The sequence below is a fragment of the Lepus europaeus genome, chromosome 2, assembly GCF_033115175.1.
Source record: "Lepus europaeus isolate LE1 chromosome 2, mLepTim1.pri, whole genome shotgun sequence".
NCBI lineage: Eukaryota > Metazoa > Chordata > Mammalia > Lagomorpha > Leporidae > Lepus > Lepus europaeus.
Window position 1 is genome coordinate 96,062,781 of NC_084828.1, and position 14,825 is coordinate 96,077,605.

A 14,825-nucleotide genomic window follows, 5' to 3' on the forward strand; every position below is an offset into this window, starting at 1 on the left:
GAGCCTCCTCCTTCATGCAGATGAAGCCATGATGACCACATGTATGTTGAACTCCACTCAGAGACACAATGAAACCTTCCCAGAAATAACCATGCACACTGAACCCTACCCAAACTCTGCCCCATTTGTATATTTAGTTAGGGTACTACCGCCTACCCACAAAGGGGGCAATCTGGACTTGGGTGGGCATAGGAGCAGGGGCAACAGCTGTGCCAGTAGATTCCTCCCTTTCTCCTCATGGAGGGAGGCTGCCCACATTCACTTCTGAATGTATACTATAACTCTAAACAAATCACGCTCCCACCTCCCTTGCACTTTATCCATGTCTCTACTTTGATTTCATCTCTCACAGAAGACAAGAACTTGAAATAAATCCAGCTGTGGACACTCATCCCACTCCACAACTTGAGGTCCAGTTGAAGTAGCTCATTTTCATTCTGTATGCTATTGTTTACTTCCTAATCTTGCATTTTCTTAGTTCCTTTAGTCTTACTCTTCTCATTCTTAAATAAGAAAGGGTTCTGTAGACTTGGTGTTTATCAAATAACAGGTCTTTGGTCTTGTTCTCACTGAATGCTGAATCAATAGTGGTAAGTGGATGTGCACAGGTCCTAGACCTACAACAAATTTCAAAAACACATTACCTTAGAGTGACTCTACTGCAGAGTTTTGGTTTTTTTTTTAGTATTGTATTTCAATACTTTAATATTGAAATCAGGGATCATACTACACATCAACTCTTACATTTTATTGTTCCTAACTTAAGAGATATTCAAAGTAAGATTAATTTGATGAAGCACTCTTGCCACATTTAGAACACCATACTTCACTTCTAAATTTCTATCAAGTCCTTCAATAAGTGATATCATTTAGGTATCAGAAGCAACTATCCTATTGGTTTGGGTTTGTCATCCCAATTCCTTGGTGCTAAGTGATGTAGGTGTCTTTATAAGCATCTTTTTCATCTTTTAATCTCTTTGCTGTAAATTTAGGTATTGCTAGTTGTTCAGCAAAATGTATGGCACTTTGTGTATGGAGTGTATGGTCCTTTTTTATTCTGGAAACTCCATTAGCCAAGTGTCACAAAAACAAACTGCTTCTCCTGGAGATACTCAATGTGCAATACGCTTATGCCCAAGATTTGCTAAGAGCATTTAAGTGACATCAATTCCAGCTTTGTCTGCACTTAAACCACATTTACTAAGTGAGCAAACAAACATCCAGTGGATGTCTAAGCAATAATGATTATCTCATTTCCATTGCCAAATACTTGGCCTCTAGGTTCCTGAAGAGACTCAATGTTAACCTACAGATCTCTGATCTCTTTTCTCATGCATCTCATGGCTGCCACTACTGTATTTTTTCCTGCTTTAAATAGTATAACACCAGCAACAAAAGCCCTCTCATATCTTAGTCACAGAATCACTGTCAGCAGATTTGATGTATTCAATTTTTTTAACTAGTGATATTCGGACAATCATGTCACTTCCCCTTTTTGGGTAACAGCCCCTCATTTTAAAGTCAGAGTTGAATGTGAAAGCAAATTTTTCAGGGATTGGCTTGTAAACCATCCCTGTTTGAAGATCTGCAGTGGCATCTGCCATTAACTGCACCCCCTGACAAAGTCTGATGGAGAAGTAGCCAAGACGACACAGGGCACTGAGATCTGCATCCCAGAGGTCCACTCCCGCTGTCTTGGAATCTGCTGTGTGGCCTCTATCTTTGATGATTTCTCTTGAGCCAACTTCTGCCCCCTCCAGTTGCCCAACACACAAATTTGAAATCATTTCCATTTCACACAAATGTTGATAAATATATGCACATTCAAACCACCCAGAGCCCTACATTCTATGATAAATTTATAAAACTGAAACTTATCTAGTGGCATGGCTGGTTTCCCAGGCAGAAAAATCAAGGTCCAGTGTCAAGGCGTTTTCCTCTTCACACCAGCAATTCTGGCCATATTGCAGCTTCCTTGAGAGTTCACAGAAAGCTGGAGTAACACACCTCAGGATCCTTTCCTGTCCTGCGATTCTCAGACCTGGTGTGCTGTGGACCTCCAGGTCTTCTGTACCCACAAGGGAAGGCTCAGATATCCTGAGGGTCTGGCCAGCCCCTTCCATTATCCCACTACTGACCCCCAGGGAAGGTGTCTTGGTGCCCAACAAAGCCTCAGCAGAGTGGCAGAAAGCACACAGACAAGGAAATGGAAAGGGAAATTGCTTGGTGGGATTGATTTCTGCTGTGTGTATGTGTTGAAATGTTGCATGGTACCCTGTACAAATATAAAGCATTGAACATTAATCTGAAATTATTCAAATAAGAAAAAGAGACTTCTACCCCCCCACACCTCCTTACTGACAGAACAATTTCTACATTTTGGAATGTATCACAATTTTCTTTATGATGGAATCAAAATATCTCAACATTTCATAAGCATTGTGGTAGATATATACGCGTTCTGGGCCGGAGCCGTGGCACAGTAGGTTAATCCTCTGCCTGCAGCACCGACATCCCATATGGGCGCATGTTCTAGTCCCAGCTGCTCCTCTTCCAGTCCAGCTCTCTGCTGTGGCCCGGGAAAGCAGGGGAAGATGGCCCAAGTCCTTGGGCTCCTGCATCTGCATGGGAGACCTGGAAGAAGCTCCTGGCTCCTGGCTTCGGATTGGTGCAGTTCAGACCATTGCGGCCATTTAGGGAGTGAACCAACCGATGAAAGACCTTTATCTCTGATTCTCCTTCTCAATGTCTGTAACTCTACCTCTCAAATAAATAAATAAAATCTTTAAGAACAAAAGATATATATGCATTCATTTTAAACTGTAAACTTCCGTATGTGTCCATTCCACCAAGTTCCTTATAGCCTTAAAGTTCTGAGAGAAGCAGAGGAAGCAATTGAGCCACCTGGAGATAATATTTCCTGTTATCTCAAGACCTATAGGATTTGAGTTTGGTTCCCCTTGCTCTGAAGATAAACAGACCCCTGCCAGGACCATACTAGTTTAGGGGTCCAAGGCTGATTTAGACTGAGGTACAGCTCACAACATGCTCATTGTAATATCTCAGTATGCTAAATGACCCACCAAGAAACACTGACCCCTACAAGGAGCAAAAAGCCGTGATTCCATGGAAAGTCTCCACCTACTTCCCAGAAAAATCATGCCTGTTGCTCCCCCTTACTAGAATGTACCTCCCCTTTCATAAACAACCCAGTAATGTGGAGCACAGCACAGAGATGGGCCGCTCCCCTCTGAGTAGGCCCCTCTGTGGAGTGTGTCTTTGCTTTCTCAAATAATGCTACTCACTATTTGCTATTCTCCAGCTCACTCCTGAATTCCCTCTTGAAACAGAGTCAAGGACCTGATGCTTCCCAGTGCCCATTCTCTGTATATTAATTTGTTTTTGTCACACAACCAACATGAAGATTGGTAGATGTAGGTTAAAGTCTCCCTCTATGGTTGTGCTTCAGTAGTTTTATTTTCTGTACCTTGGTTGTTACTCAGAACGAAAACATTCATGAATATTATGTCTGTTAATGGATTATTTCACTCACATTTAACATTTTCTGGACTGAATTCTACCTTAATATTAATATTGTCCTCTCTTCTTTGTTTGGTTTGCATTTGCCTTGTATAACCTTGCCCTTTCTTTTTTTTCCTCTTTCTGTCCCATTTTGTTTAAAACAGCATATATTTAGAGTTGTTTTTTCCTCAGTCCATGGCTTTTTGTCTTTTAATAGAAATCATTAAGCCATTCACACTTAATGTGATAAGTATGTTTGACCTCACTTCTATCATCTTATCTTATGCTTTCTATTTTTATGTTTCCTTGCTATTTCCATGTTTAGTTTTTAATCTTGGTTATCATGCTGCAAATTTTCCTCCTAATTTTGAAGTTAGATATGGCAGTTTTACTTTCATATTACCTACTTTTTCTCATTTAAAAATGTATTTAAACATATTTCTCTATGCTAACAATCCATATTCAACATTTCCTAGAGAAGAAACGAGAGTCTTAGTGCTTCAAGGACTTTTTTCTTGAGCATCTGAGTTGTCAGATCCAGGTTATCATTAAACTTATGTATCTTCCTTTTTCAGAATGTTCGTTGGCAGCTGCAAGGTGTCATGACCATATTAATAACATTTAAACATTAAATCTATGTTTGGGTGGTTTCCTTGCTCTCCTTGTTATCTATCATCTCACAGCTTTTCCCTTCACAAATGTTATGCATATCAATTTCCCTGTTGACTAGAACATTGTGAGTAAATATTCTCAGTACAGGACTTCAGGGGCCTATTTTCTGGGTACTTTATTGTCTGAGAATATCTTTCCTTATACTTCATGTACTCCTCAATGCAGAACTCTGGGTCATACTTTTATTATCTCAAAAATTAAAAACAAAGACTTCTATCTTATTTATTTGAAAGTCAGAGCAGAGAGGGAGAGGGAGAGACACAGAAAGAGCGAGATCTTCCATCTGCTGTTTCACTCCCTAATTGGGGTCTCCCACATGGGTTGGGCCATCTCCTGGTGCTTTCCTAGACATGCATTAGCATGGAGCTGGAATAGCTGGGACTCAAACCTGTGCTCTGACTTAGTGTGCTGGCATTGCAAGCCACAGCTTAACCTACTGTGCCATGAACACCAGCCCCACCATCCCAAAATTCTAAAACCATACCTCAACTTTATTCTGATATTGAGAGTTGCAGAATGTCTGATATTGCTTATTTTTTTCTCTGAAAATAAAACATTGTTTTTCAGATTTCATACCAATATGTCTTATCCTTATAATTGATAACTTTCACCAGAATACACCTTTAATTTCTCTCCTGGTACATCATGAACTATTTTAAACTAAAGTTAGGAAAATGTTTCTCTATATTTTTCTTGCAACATATTGTGCATTTCTTTTTTTTTTTCCTGAAAAAAATTCTGTATGGATACATTTAATGTGTTGAGTTAGTTTCCACTTTTCACTCATTTCATTATTAAAAATTTTTATTTTTATTTATTTTCTTTATTTCAAAGGCAGAGATACAGAAGGAGAGAGAAGGGGAAAAGAGAGAATGAGGAAGAGAGAACTATCTCCCACTTTCTGGTTCACTCCCCAAGTGTCCACCACAGCCAGGGCTGGGCCACACTAAGGCCAGGAGACAAGAACTCACCTTGAGTGAGTAGCAAGGACCCAAGTACTGCTGCTTTCCAGGGTGCCTATCAGCAGAAATCTGGAATTGGAGCCAATCCAAGACTCAGGCACTCCAATATGGAATGTGGGATCTTAAGCAGCGTCTTAACCACAGCGCCAAATGCTCACCCATTGTCCATTTTTGAACAATATTGTTTGGTTTTTGTGTTGTTGAATTTTGGGGGCTCCCTATAAAATCTGGACATTAATTCCTGATCAGATACATGATTTGTAAGCAAAGCATTTTCTCCCATTCAGTTTGGCCCTGCCACATGAACTCAGGAGATGCTGGTGGAATTCTTGTAGGAGTCTCTTCCATTTAATTCCCAGGCTAACTGACTGCCACCCTGCAGACTCGTGAGTGGGTTAACCTTTCCCTCAATGCACTTCTGTGTACACTCTTCACGACAGAACGCTGACTACCTTTCTGACACGTGGATTACATTGGTATTCTTTTCTGGTTGTCAGCTCTGTAATAGATATCCCCAAATATTTATAAACCAGTTTGGTTATTCTGATAAAAACTGGGGTGAGGGAATATGAGCTAAGTGTGTATATTTTAAAAAAAAAGTGTGTATGTTTCAGAGCAGGTAAAAAATACTGGATCTGGGACCCCCTCCCACATCTCTGAATCAGTCTCCGTGGAGAGAGCATGAGAATCCATGACGTATTACAAACCTCCAGGAATTCCAAAGCATGGTACTGTTGTACAGTGGGTAAGCTGCTGCTTGTGATGCTGTCATCCCATGTTGGGAGGGCGCTGGTTCAAGTCCTGGCTGCTCCACTTCCAATTCATCTCCCTGCTAATGGCCTGGGAAACCAGCAGAAGATGGCCCAGGTTCTTGGGCCCTATCACCCATGTGGGAGACCCAGATGAAGCTCCTGGCTTTGGCCTGGATCAGTTCTGGCCATTGTGAACATTTGGAGAGTGAGCCAACAAATGGAAAATCTCAGTCTTTGTCTCTCTCTGTCTCTCTGTCTCTGTCTCTGTCTCTCTCTCTCTCTCTCTCTTACTTTCCTTCTCTCTATCACTCTGCCTTCTAAATAAAATCTTTTCTAAAAAAAATTCATGGAAAATGGAATTAAAAGATAAGGTTATTTTAAAAAATGCGAGAATTGCTGGGTTTAGTGGTGACTTATGAGTGCTTAGAAGAGAAAGCAAAGGATTGACCAAGGTTCTCTAAGAGGAGATCATAGCAGGTGATTCTTACATCTTGACAGGTATATTAGCTATGCAACTCACAGAAACGTGATAGGCTATGGTTATAAACGCAGGAATATTGGACAAAATTTCCCACGAGTGTTGCAGGCATGAGAGAGAAATTTCTGCTGAGTGCAAAGACGGGAATATTTTGCAAGCAAGACCAGGGTTGACATGCAGGTCCAGTTTAGGTTCTGACACTGTAAAGTGGTTTTTGGGGAAATTGTAATGCATACATAGGAGATTTGCACAGGAGATGAGGAATTTAAAATCTTGCAGTTTGAAGAAACATTGAGGAAATTTCTTCCTTAACAATAGTTCTTAACTTGGCCACTGTGAGACTTAAAAAAAAAAAAAAATACTCTGACTCAGGCCTTCACTCTAGACCAATTAAATTAGCATCTTGGAAATGGGCCTTCCAAGTGGCATTATATCAGAGCTCCTCAGGTGACATTTAACTGGAGTTGAGGATCACCGGCTTAGAGAGAAGGGTGATGCTTACAAACACATGAAGCTCTGATGTGGAAGAGGAATACAAGTGCTTCTGCAAACGCCTGGCTTGACCATGCATTTGGCATAAGCAAACACTGGACCAGCTGCATCTGCAACCTACTGTCCAAGCTGTGAGAATTTTTCCATGTGAGACTTTTTTTTTGCCTTTTAAAGAGGGATGTGGATTTGGCCTAGGTGTTAGAAGGCTGGAAAAGATTCATGGCTCCCACACTGAAGCACCTGAGTTCAATTCCTGGCTCAGCTTCTTGCCAGGTCATACCTTGGAGATGGTGGTGATGGCTTAAGTCATTGGGTTCCTGCCACTCATGTGGGAGACCTGGATTGAGTTTCCACCTCTTGGCTCTGACCCTAGCCCAGCCCTGGCAGTTGCAGGCATCTGGGGAGTGAATCAGTCAATGGGAACTCTATCTCTCTTTCTCTGTCTGCCTGTCAAATAAATAAATAAATTTTACATAGGTCTCCTGGATATGAATCTTTCAGATATTGGCAACACAGGGGTAGGTTTTTGGCCTAGCAGTTGGAATATCTGTTGCGATGCCCACATCCCACATTGAGTGTCTGGGCTGATGTACTGCCTCCACTCCTGATTCCAGGTTGAGTCCCTGTCTCAGCTCCTGGCTTTGGTTCCCAGCCATTGTGGGCATTTGTGGAATAAAGCAGTGGATGGGAAAACTATCCCTGTCTCTTCCCACCCCCCACCCCCCCATCCCTTGTCTCTCCTTTTCTCACTCACTCTCTCCAAAAAAAAAAAAAGAAAAGAAAAAAGAAAAAAGTACTAGCAATACATCTATCAAGATAAATGAAAATCAACTCTCCTGCAATCTTACAGCCTTTCCTGGTTTCACCTGCCACTCACACTGATGACTTCACCTGTGCCTCTGGCGACACAGCTCATCTATCCACATCTAACCACATCTCCATCAGGGTATCTCACAGACACCTCAAATTTAGCATGTCCTGGAATGAACGCCTGATGTAGCCCCACTCCTGCCCCTGTTCTTCCACTCCCGGGTGATGAACCTACTATCTTCCCAGGCACACAAGATAAGAACCCTTGGTTCCTCTGCCTTCCTCACTCCCCCACATCCACTCAATTTCTAGTTCGTTCCTGAGTCTGTTGCTCAGCCCTCACACCACCTGAACTCCCACAAAAGCCTCTCCTGGGCAGCCCTGCTCCCCAAACCCTCTGTCTCAGCCCTGCAGCCTGAGGCATTGTTCTCATGCTAACATCTGACCATGCAGTCCGCACACTGACCCCACTGTCTGGAAGAAGAATCCATACTCTAACTTTGAAGATAGGATCTCCATAGCTCAGCTTGTGCCACATTTCCAGGTTCATCCCTCAGCCCTTCCCAACTCGTTTTTGTTCCAGCAACGCTGTAGACAACAAGAACTGCCTCTGAGCCTTTGCTTACACCGCTTCCTCTTTCTAGATTGAATATTACCCATACTCCTTTGCTTCACTTCTACTAATTCCTTAAATTCCAGTTCAAGCTCATCTACTCCTGAGAGTACTGCCAGGCTTCCTTGGTTCAACATCTTTTGAGGCTGGGGAGGTGACCCTTCCCAGCTTTCATTTGAAGATAAGGTTCATCTTACTTGTTTCTGCCTCTGCTCAACCAGTTCCCAGAAGCCTACTTGGCCTTATCCTCAGAAACTGGTCCCATGCCTACCACAGAGTGGGTGCTCATGATGTGTTTGCTGATGTAATATTGGCTAAAACATTGAGTGTGTCTCCTCAGGAGTACATTTGCCATGGTTTGCATGACTTAGGAAGCGTGTGGGTTTTTGGGTAAATCCAGACTTTCCCCAGTTATAGGAACATATGACCACAGGCTTCCTAATAGTTGGCAAAGATCACTTTATGATCATCCAAAGCCTTCTGGATACACCAGAACAAACAAACAAAAAAAGGAACAGACTGACTCCCACTAGCGGGTATCTTAGAGCCAGGGACTGGGAACCATGACAGCCTTGTTGGTGAGACCTGAGGATGGGGAGTGTGGGGGGCTGGATGAGAACACCCACTTTGTGGGGCTCATAAGGGACACCCTGGCTCTCTATGAGAGGGAGAGAGCCATCTCTAGTTCATTAACTTTAACTGAAAAGTGGGTTACTGAGGCAGCTGGAGAAGTGCCACGGGACACTTCCCAGAGCAGACAGGTACAAACGTGCAGCAGGGAACGAAGACATTCAGGCCCAAGAATTTCAAGCACCTTAGCATCCAAGGGTCAGAGCAGCAAGGCTAACCTCTGGAGACTTGGAGCTTTGACACCAGATCAGCCGTCAGGATGGCACCATTTATGTCCTAAGAGAGGAGAAAACCCCACAAGGAGACCACAGAGAAAGGAGCTTTGGGTCCAAATGGTTATCTGGGCAGACAGGCTGGGCTTTGCCTGCTGCCGTGTGGCCACTGAGCTTTGCTCTTTCACTCCTTTTCTTGCCACGGAAGATTTTCTAGATCTCACAGCCTCAGTGTGGTGAAGCCACACAAGTGGAGTGGGGCTGGTGACATCCACACAGCCTGCTTCACACAGCTGTGATCAGACTGAGAAAGATCACGGATGGCTCACATCACGACCCCAGGAAAGAATCTTTCCTGGAGGCATCAGACTTAACAGGCTAATTCCAAGAGGAGAAATGCACACTTTTGCAGAAAACAAAGCCTTAAGCTTCTTTAGAAATGAAGGTGGAAAGAAGGAGTTATGCTCCGGAGAAAGCACTGGTCAGAGAGTGGCGAGGTCCTGCTCCTGCCCTGGCTGTGAAACCCCAAGCAGGGTCTCTTCCCCTGTGGAACCAAGTGCTCTCTTCATTCCTTTCTTGATCCATTTCCCATGACTCTAGAAACTCCCAGATCTATCAAAAATGTATACACATCCCTTATCCTAACTGAATAGCATTCCTGGGTGCTGGAGCAACATGCACTTGAGGTAACTGGACCCTGCTCCTTAATCTGTCCAGAAGCACAGAGAAAGGAAGTCACCTCTACCACCACCTCCACTATTATCCCTACCTTACATCACGACCACCATCACCACCACCACCACCACTTCCATGCAAATATAATTCTTTTTTATGTAAACAATAATTTGTAATAAATTTCTTAACTTGAGGGGTTGGTGTCAATCCCTGGAAACATTCTGAAATGAGCTTTTATTTTTTTAATATTTCTATTTTCATCTACTTGAAAGTCATTTCCTCTGGTTCACTGTCAAAATGCTCACAACACCCAGGCTGGGGGGCTGAGGCCAGGAGCCTGGAATTCTATCCAGGTCTCCCATGTGGGTGGTCCAGGACAAGTACCTGAGCCATTGTTTGCTGCCTGCCAAGAAGAATTAGCAGGCAGATGGATCAGAAGTAGAGTAGCTGGGACTTGAACTAGCACTTAGCACTCTGATGTTGGATGCAGGTGTCCTAAATGGAGGCTTAACCCACTGTGCCACAACACCCTCTAGTTGAGTGAGTTTTTAGAGTTGAAGTCATGGGGCCGGCACTGTGGTCTAGTGTGTTAAGCCAATGCCACCTGCTGTACCGGCATCCCATTTGGGTGCTGGTTCAAGTACTGGCTGCCCACTTTGCCCACTTCTTCTTTTTTTTTTTTTTTTTTTTGACAGGCAGAGTGGACAATGAGAGAGAGAGAGACAGAGAGAAAGGTCTTCCTTTTGCTGTTGGTTCACCCTCCAATGGCCGCTGCGGCCGGCACATCACGCTGATCCGAAGCCAGGAGCCAAGTGCTTCTCCTGGTCTCCCATGGGGGTGCAGGGCCCAAGCACTTGGGCCATCCTCCACTGCACTCCCGGGCCACAGCAGAGAGCTGGCCTGGAAGAGAGGCAACCAGGACGGAATCTGGCGCCCCGACTGGGACTAGAACCCGGTGCGCCGGCGCCGCTATGCAGAGGATTAGCCTGTTGAGCCACGGTGCCGGCCTCTGCCCCACTTCTAATCTAGCTCCCTGTTAATGTGCCTAAGAAAGCAGTAGAAGATGGCCCAAGTTCTTGGGCTCCCGCACCCACGTGGGAGACCCAGAAGAAGCTCCTGGCTCCTGGCTTTGTCCTGGCCCAGCTCTGGCCATTGCAGCTATCTGGGGAGTGAACCAGCAGATGGAAGATCTTTCTCTCTGACTCTCCCTCTCCCTTCCTCTTGATGTAACTTTGCCTTTCAAATAAATAAATCTTAAAAAAAAAAAAGAACTGAAGTCATGATCTCTAAGAACCAACATGGGCAGTTTATTTCAAAACCAACACAACTGCTTCTTTGACAGGGTTATTGGACAGTGGCAATACCAGTGCTAATATCTAGACTTCATCAAGAAAAAGATGAAGAAATATGGGCTGAATGATAGTACAAGCTGAATCAGTTTCCTAAAACAGTGGTATTAATTATTTAATTAGTATCTCTCTGTGGAAAGCAAATGCTGGAATGCCTCAGAATCCACAGTTCATTACTTTCATTGACTCAGTTGAAGAGGCTGTGTTCAGTCAGATTCAGGGATGGCTGGAAAATGGCTGGAAATGACAGCAAATTCACTCGATGACAAAATCACACCAGAAATGTCTGGAAAGCTGGCAAGATAGAATGCATGGAACAAGATAACATGAGGAATAAATGGAAAGTCTCTGTTCCCAGGGGTCGCAGGTGTCATCTCTTGGGGGGAAGGGTGGGTGATACAGTTCAAAGGCAAGTGGAAAATAAGGCTGGGTTATTTTGGTTAATACTAAGCTTAACAATCATGGTACAGATTCATAATCAGACCTTAAAGGGTTTGAATAGAAACAGGAAAAGTGGAATGAAGGAGGTGATAATCGCATTCTTCTCTGTGCTCATTAGGCCTGCCCTGAAATCTTGCATTTGATTCCCCAAGAACACAGAAGTTAGAGAAAACTGGGCCAAGGGTGGTAATGAGAGTGAGGGCACTGGAGCAAGCAGCAGGCGCGGCAGCGGAAAGAGCACCTGCAGCCGGGAAATCAACAACCAGATGATACCACTAATGGGCTCCAGGATCCTGGCCAAGCCACTAACGCTGGTGACAGGACTCACCAACAGAAACAACCACTGGCAGTTGGTTCACCTGCCTTCCTGGGTTTTGGTCTTTGGGTCAGGTCACTCCGTGGGTGGTGGGTTTCTTTCTTCCTACATCACCCATTCGGGAAATAGGCCTGGGCAAAATTCTGCACTCTTGAAATGCCATTCACGTTCACAATTTATACCAATCACCTCCCTGGGAAAGCCTCCAGCGTCAACCTTTCTCTGATTTCCTCGGACGCCAAGATGGTGGCAGTTCACACCAACGTCATCACATACAGTAATTATAAAGGCAATCAAGCAACAGTGTTATGAGTGTATGCTTTGAAATCACACAGACCTGAGTTTGAAACCCAGTCTCTCCTGCTGGCTTTGCAACCACGACCAAATGACTCAAACTTCCTGAGATTCAGCTTTCTCGACTGCGAGATGAAGCTTGTGATGCAGTAAACATTAAGTGAGATAATGCATATAAAATATAGTACAATATGGGACAGAGTAGGGGCCCTATAAATGCCACAGTTAACATGACAACAACTGCTTTTACTGCCAACCAGCCCGCCTCTTTTTCTCTTCAACTTCTCTGGGCCAGGCACTGTCCCAGTGCAGAGGATATGGTGGAAAATACGACATCACAAACAGACCCCTTGCTGACACTCTAAACAGCACAGTGCACTTGAACTTGTTAATGTTCTGTATGGGCATTCTCCAAGGTGGTAGCCAGAGGCCACGTGTGACATGTCAGTGCCGCAAATGTGATTAAAGCAACTGAAGAACTTTTCGATTTCATTTAATATTGATGATTGAAATGAACACGGAAAGACTCCTATGTGAAAATAAACAACACAGCTCTAGACACTTTTCCGGTACATTTCCGAGCCTGCAGAGCCTGGGCAGACTGAAGGTGCATGGAGGGAAAAGCACACACACTGCGCTCTTGTTTGTTCATTCATCACATGTAACTGTCGACTTCGCAGCGGCACTGTCTTAGGTGTGGGGACACAAGCAAGAATCAGGCACCAACTCTGTCTAGTAGGATATGCAAATAAGTGAGGGAAGTGTGCACAGGTCAGTTCAGCTGAGGGGTTTGTAGCCCAGATGGGCAGTAGAGGAGGACTTCCCAGAATGTTTTAGGACCTGAGTTGAGCATTCATTGCCTAAGCAGGTCTCAGAGCCGGGGCTCAGCTGATATTTACTCCATGCACAACAGCAGATTCTTTTCCAGAGCTACAAACCCCAGTGCTGGTGGCAGAGGTAGCTACAAAGCCAGCAGTGCACTAGGGAAAACCTATAACTACAGCCAATTTGATTTCTTAGCAAATTCCCCTTCTGTGCTTTTTTTTTTTTTTTGGCATTGCCTGATCCAATCACTTTTCTACCAGTCGTATTTTCTCCTATCTGAGGACATTTTTTGAATGATTTGTATATTCTTATTTTTTTATCTTTTTGTTTTAGCAGTTATTAACCTTGAATAAATGTTTTGGTCTGATGAACTTGGTTGCTGATACTTGCTATAAATGAGCAGCTCGGTGAATATACTGGTCAGTTTGTGATGAAGCTGTTACTCTTTTGTGATCTTGCTGAATCTGACAGTGATGGTGATGCCCATTCATAAAAGTAAAAGTTATAATTACTGTGTGAAGAGTGGGATGGTACGTGCATTGCTCTATCTCACACAACAGTTTGATTTGTTCAAAGATGATAAGTGACATCCGGTCAGAGGATTCTGTAGCTCACACTTACTCACCCACACACACAATAGGTATAGCTTTATATGGTGGGGTTTCCCCAATCACACTTGAATGTATAAAACAGGATGAGTGTATAAACAGGCATCATGGCAGAGTGGGTAAAACCTCTGCCTGTGATGCTGGCATCCCATGTGGGTGTCGGTTCAAGTCCCTACTCCTTCACATCTGACCCAGTTCCCTGCAAATGGCATGGGAAAAGAGGCAGAAGATGACCCATGTACTTAGGCTTTTGCCACCTTTGTGGGAGACCTGGATGAAGCTTCAGGCTCCTGGCTTTGACCTGGCCCAGCCCTGGCTGTTGCAGCCATTAGGGGAGTGAACCAGCAGGTGTAAGATCTCTCTATCTATCTATCTCCCTTTCTCTCTGTAACTCTGATTTTCAAATAAACAAATAAACCTTTTCTTTAAAAAAAAAAAAAAGGCAGGATGAGAGGTATCATTTTTTCTTCCAAGAGGTTGAGATTTGCTCATGTGGTATGAAGCCCTAGCTTTCCTGAGTCACTAGGGTCCCCTGTTAAGTGTAAATTGGTATAGCCCTTTGGAAAAGTGACTTCTCGTGTATATTGGGAGCCTTAGACAAGCATGCCCTTTGGCCCAGTGATTATACTTCTGGGAATCTAGCCAAAGGAAGTAATTGAAAAGTGTGCAGTAACGACTTTGCCCAGAGTTATTTGTAGTTGCTAAAGATAGGAAACAACTGAAGTGATCAAGGATGTAGAAACATGCAGGCATGAAAGTGAGGCTCAGGAAGGACTTCCGCTAGAGGAAGAGCAGCAAAGGTACAATAGCTGCAAAGGCTGAGCAACCATGCTTTGGAGCCAGAGGGCCTGAGTTGGAATCTTGCTTCTGCTGTGTGCTAGTTCTGTAACTTGGGTAAGTCATCCGAACTGTACGAAACACTAGGAAAAATGAGGTTGCTAATAAGAAGACCTACTTCTGGGCACTTCCAAGGATTAAATCGCATTATGAATATCAAATACTTATTTTTGCCAAGGATGCTTATTAGGTACCCAATAAAATGCTGGCTCTCCATGGATTGTATGATTTCAAGGCATAAAAATAAATGGAAAGAAAATATGCCAGTATGTTAGCAGTGTGAGTTCTGAGTAGAGGAACTGTGGACAATTTGTTTGATTCTTTGTGTACTTTTTAA

At 43.7% G+C, this 14,825-nt stretch overlaps 1 protein-coding gene and 1 pseudogene across 9 annotated transcripts in view; both read right to left on the reverse strand.

Annotated features, from left to right (window-relative positions):
• DGKG (diacylglycerol kinase gamma) overlaps window positions 1-14,825 on the reverse strand; it is a 214,507-nt gene that overhangs the window by 196,481 nt on the left and 3,201 nt on the right. The gene's annotated exons all lie outside the window — the stretch shown is intronic.
• Window positions 892-2,123, reverse strand: LOC133751388 (RNA 3'-terminal phosphate cyclase-like; annotated as a pseudogene).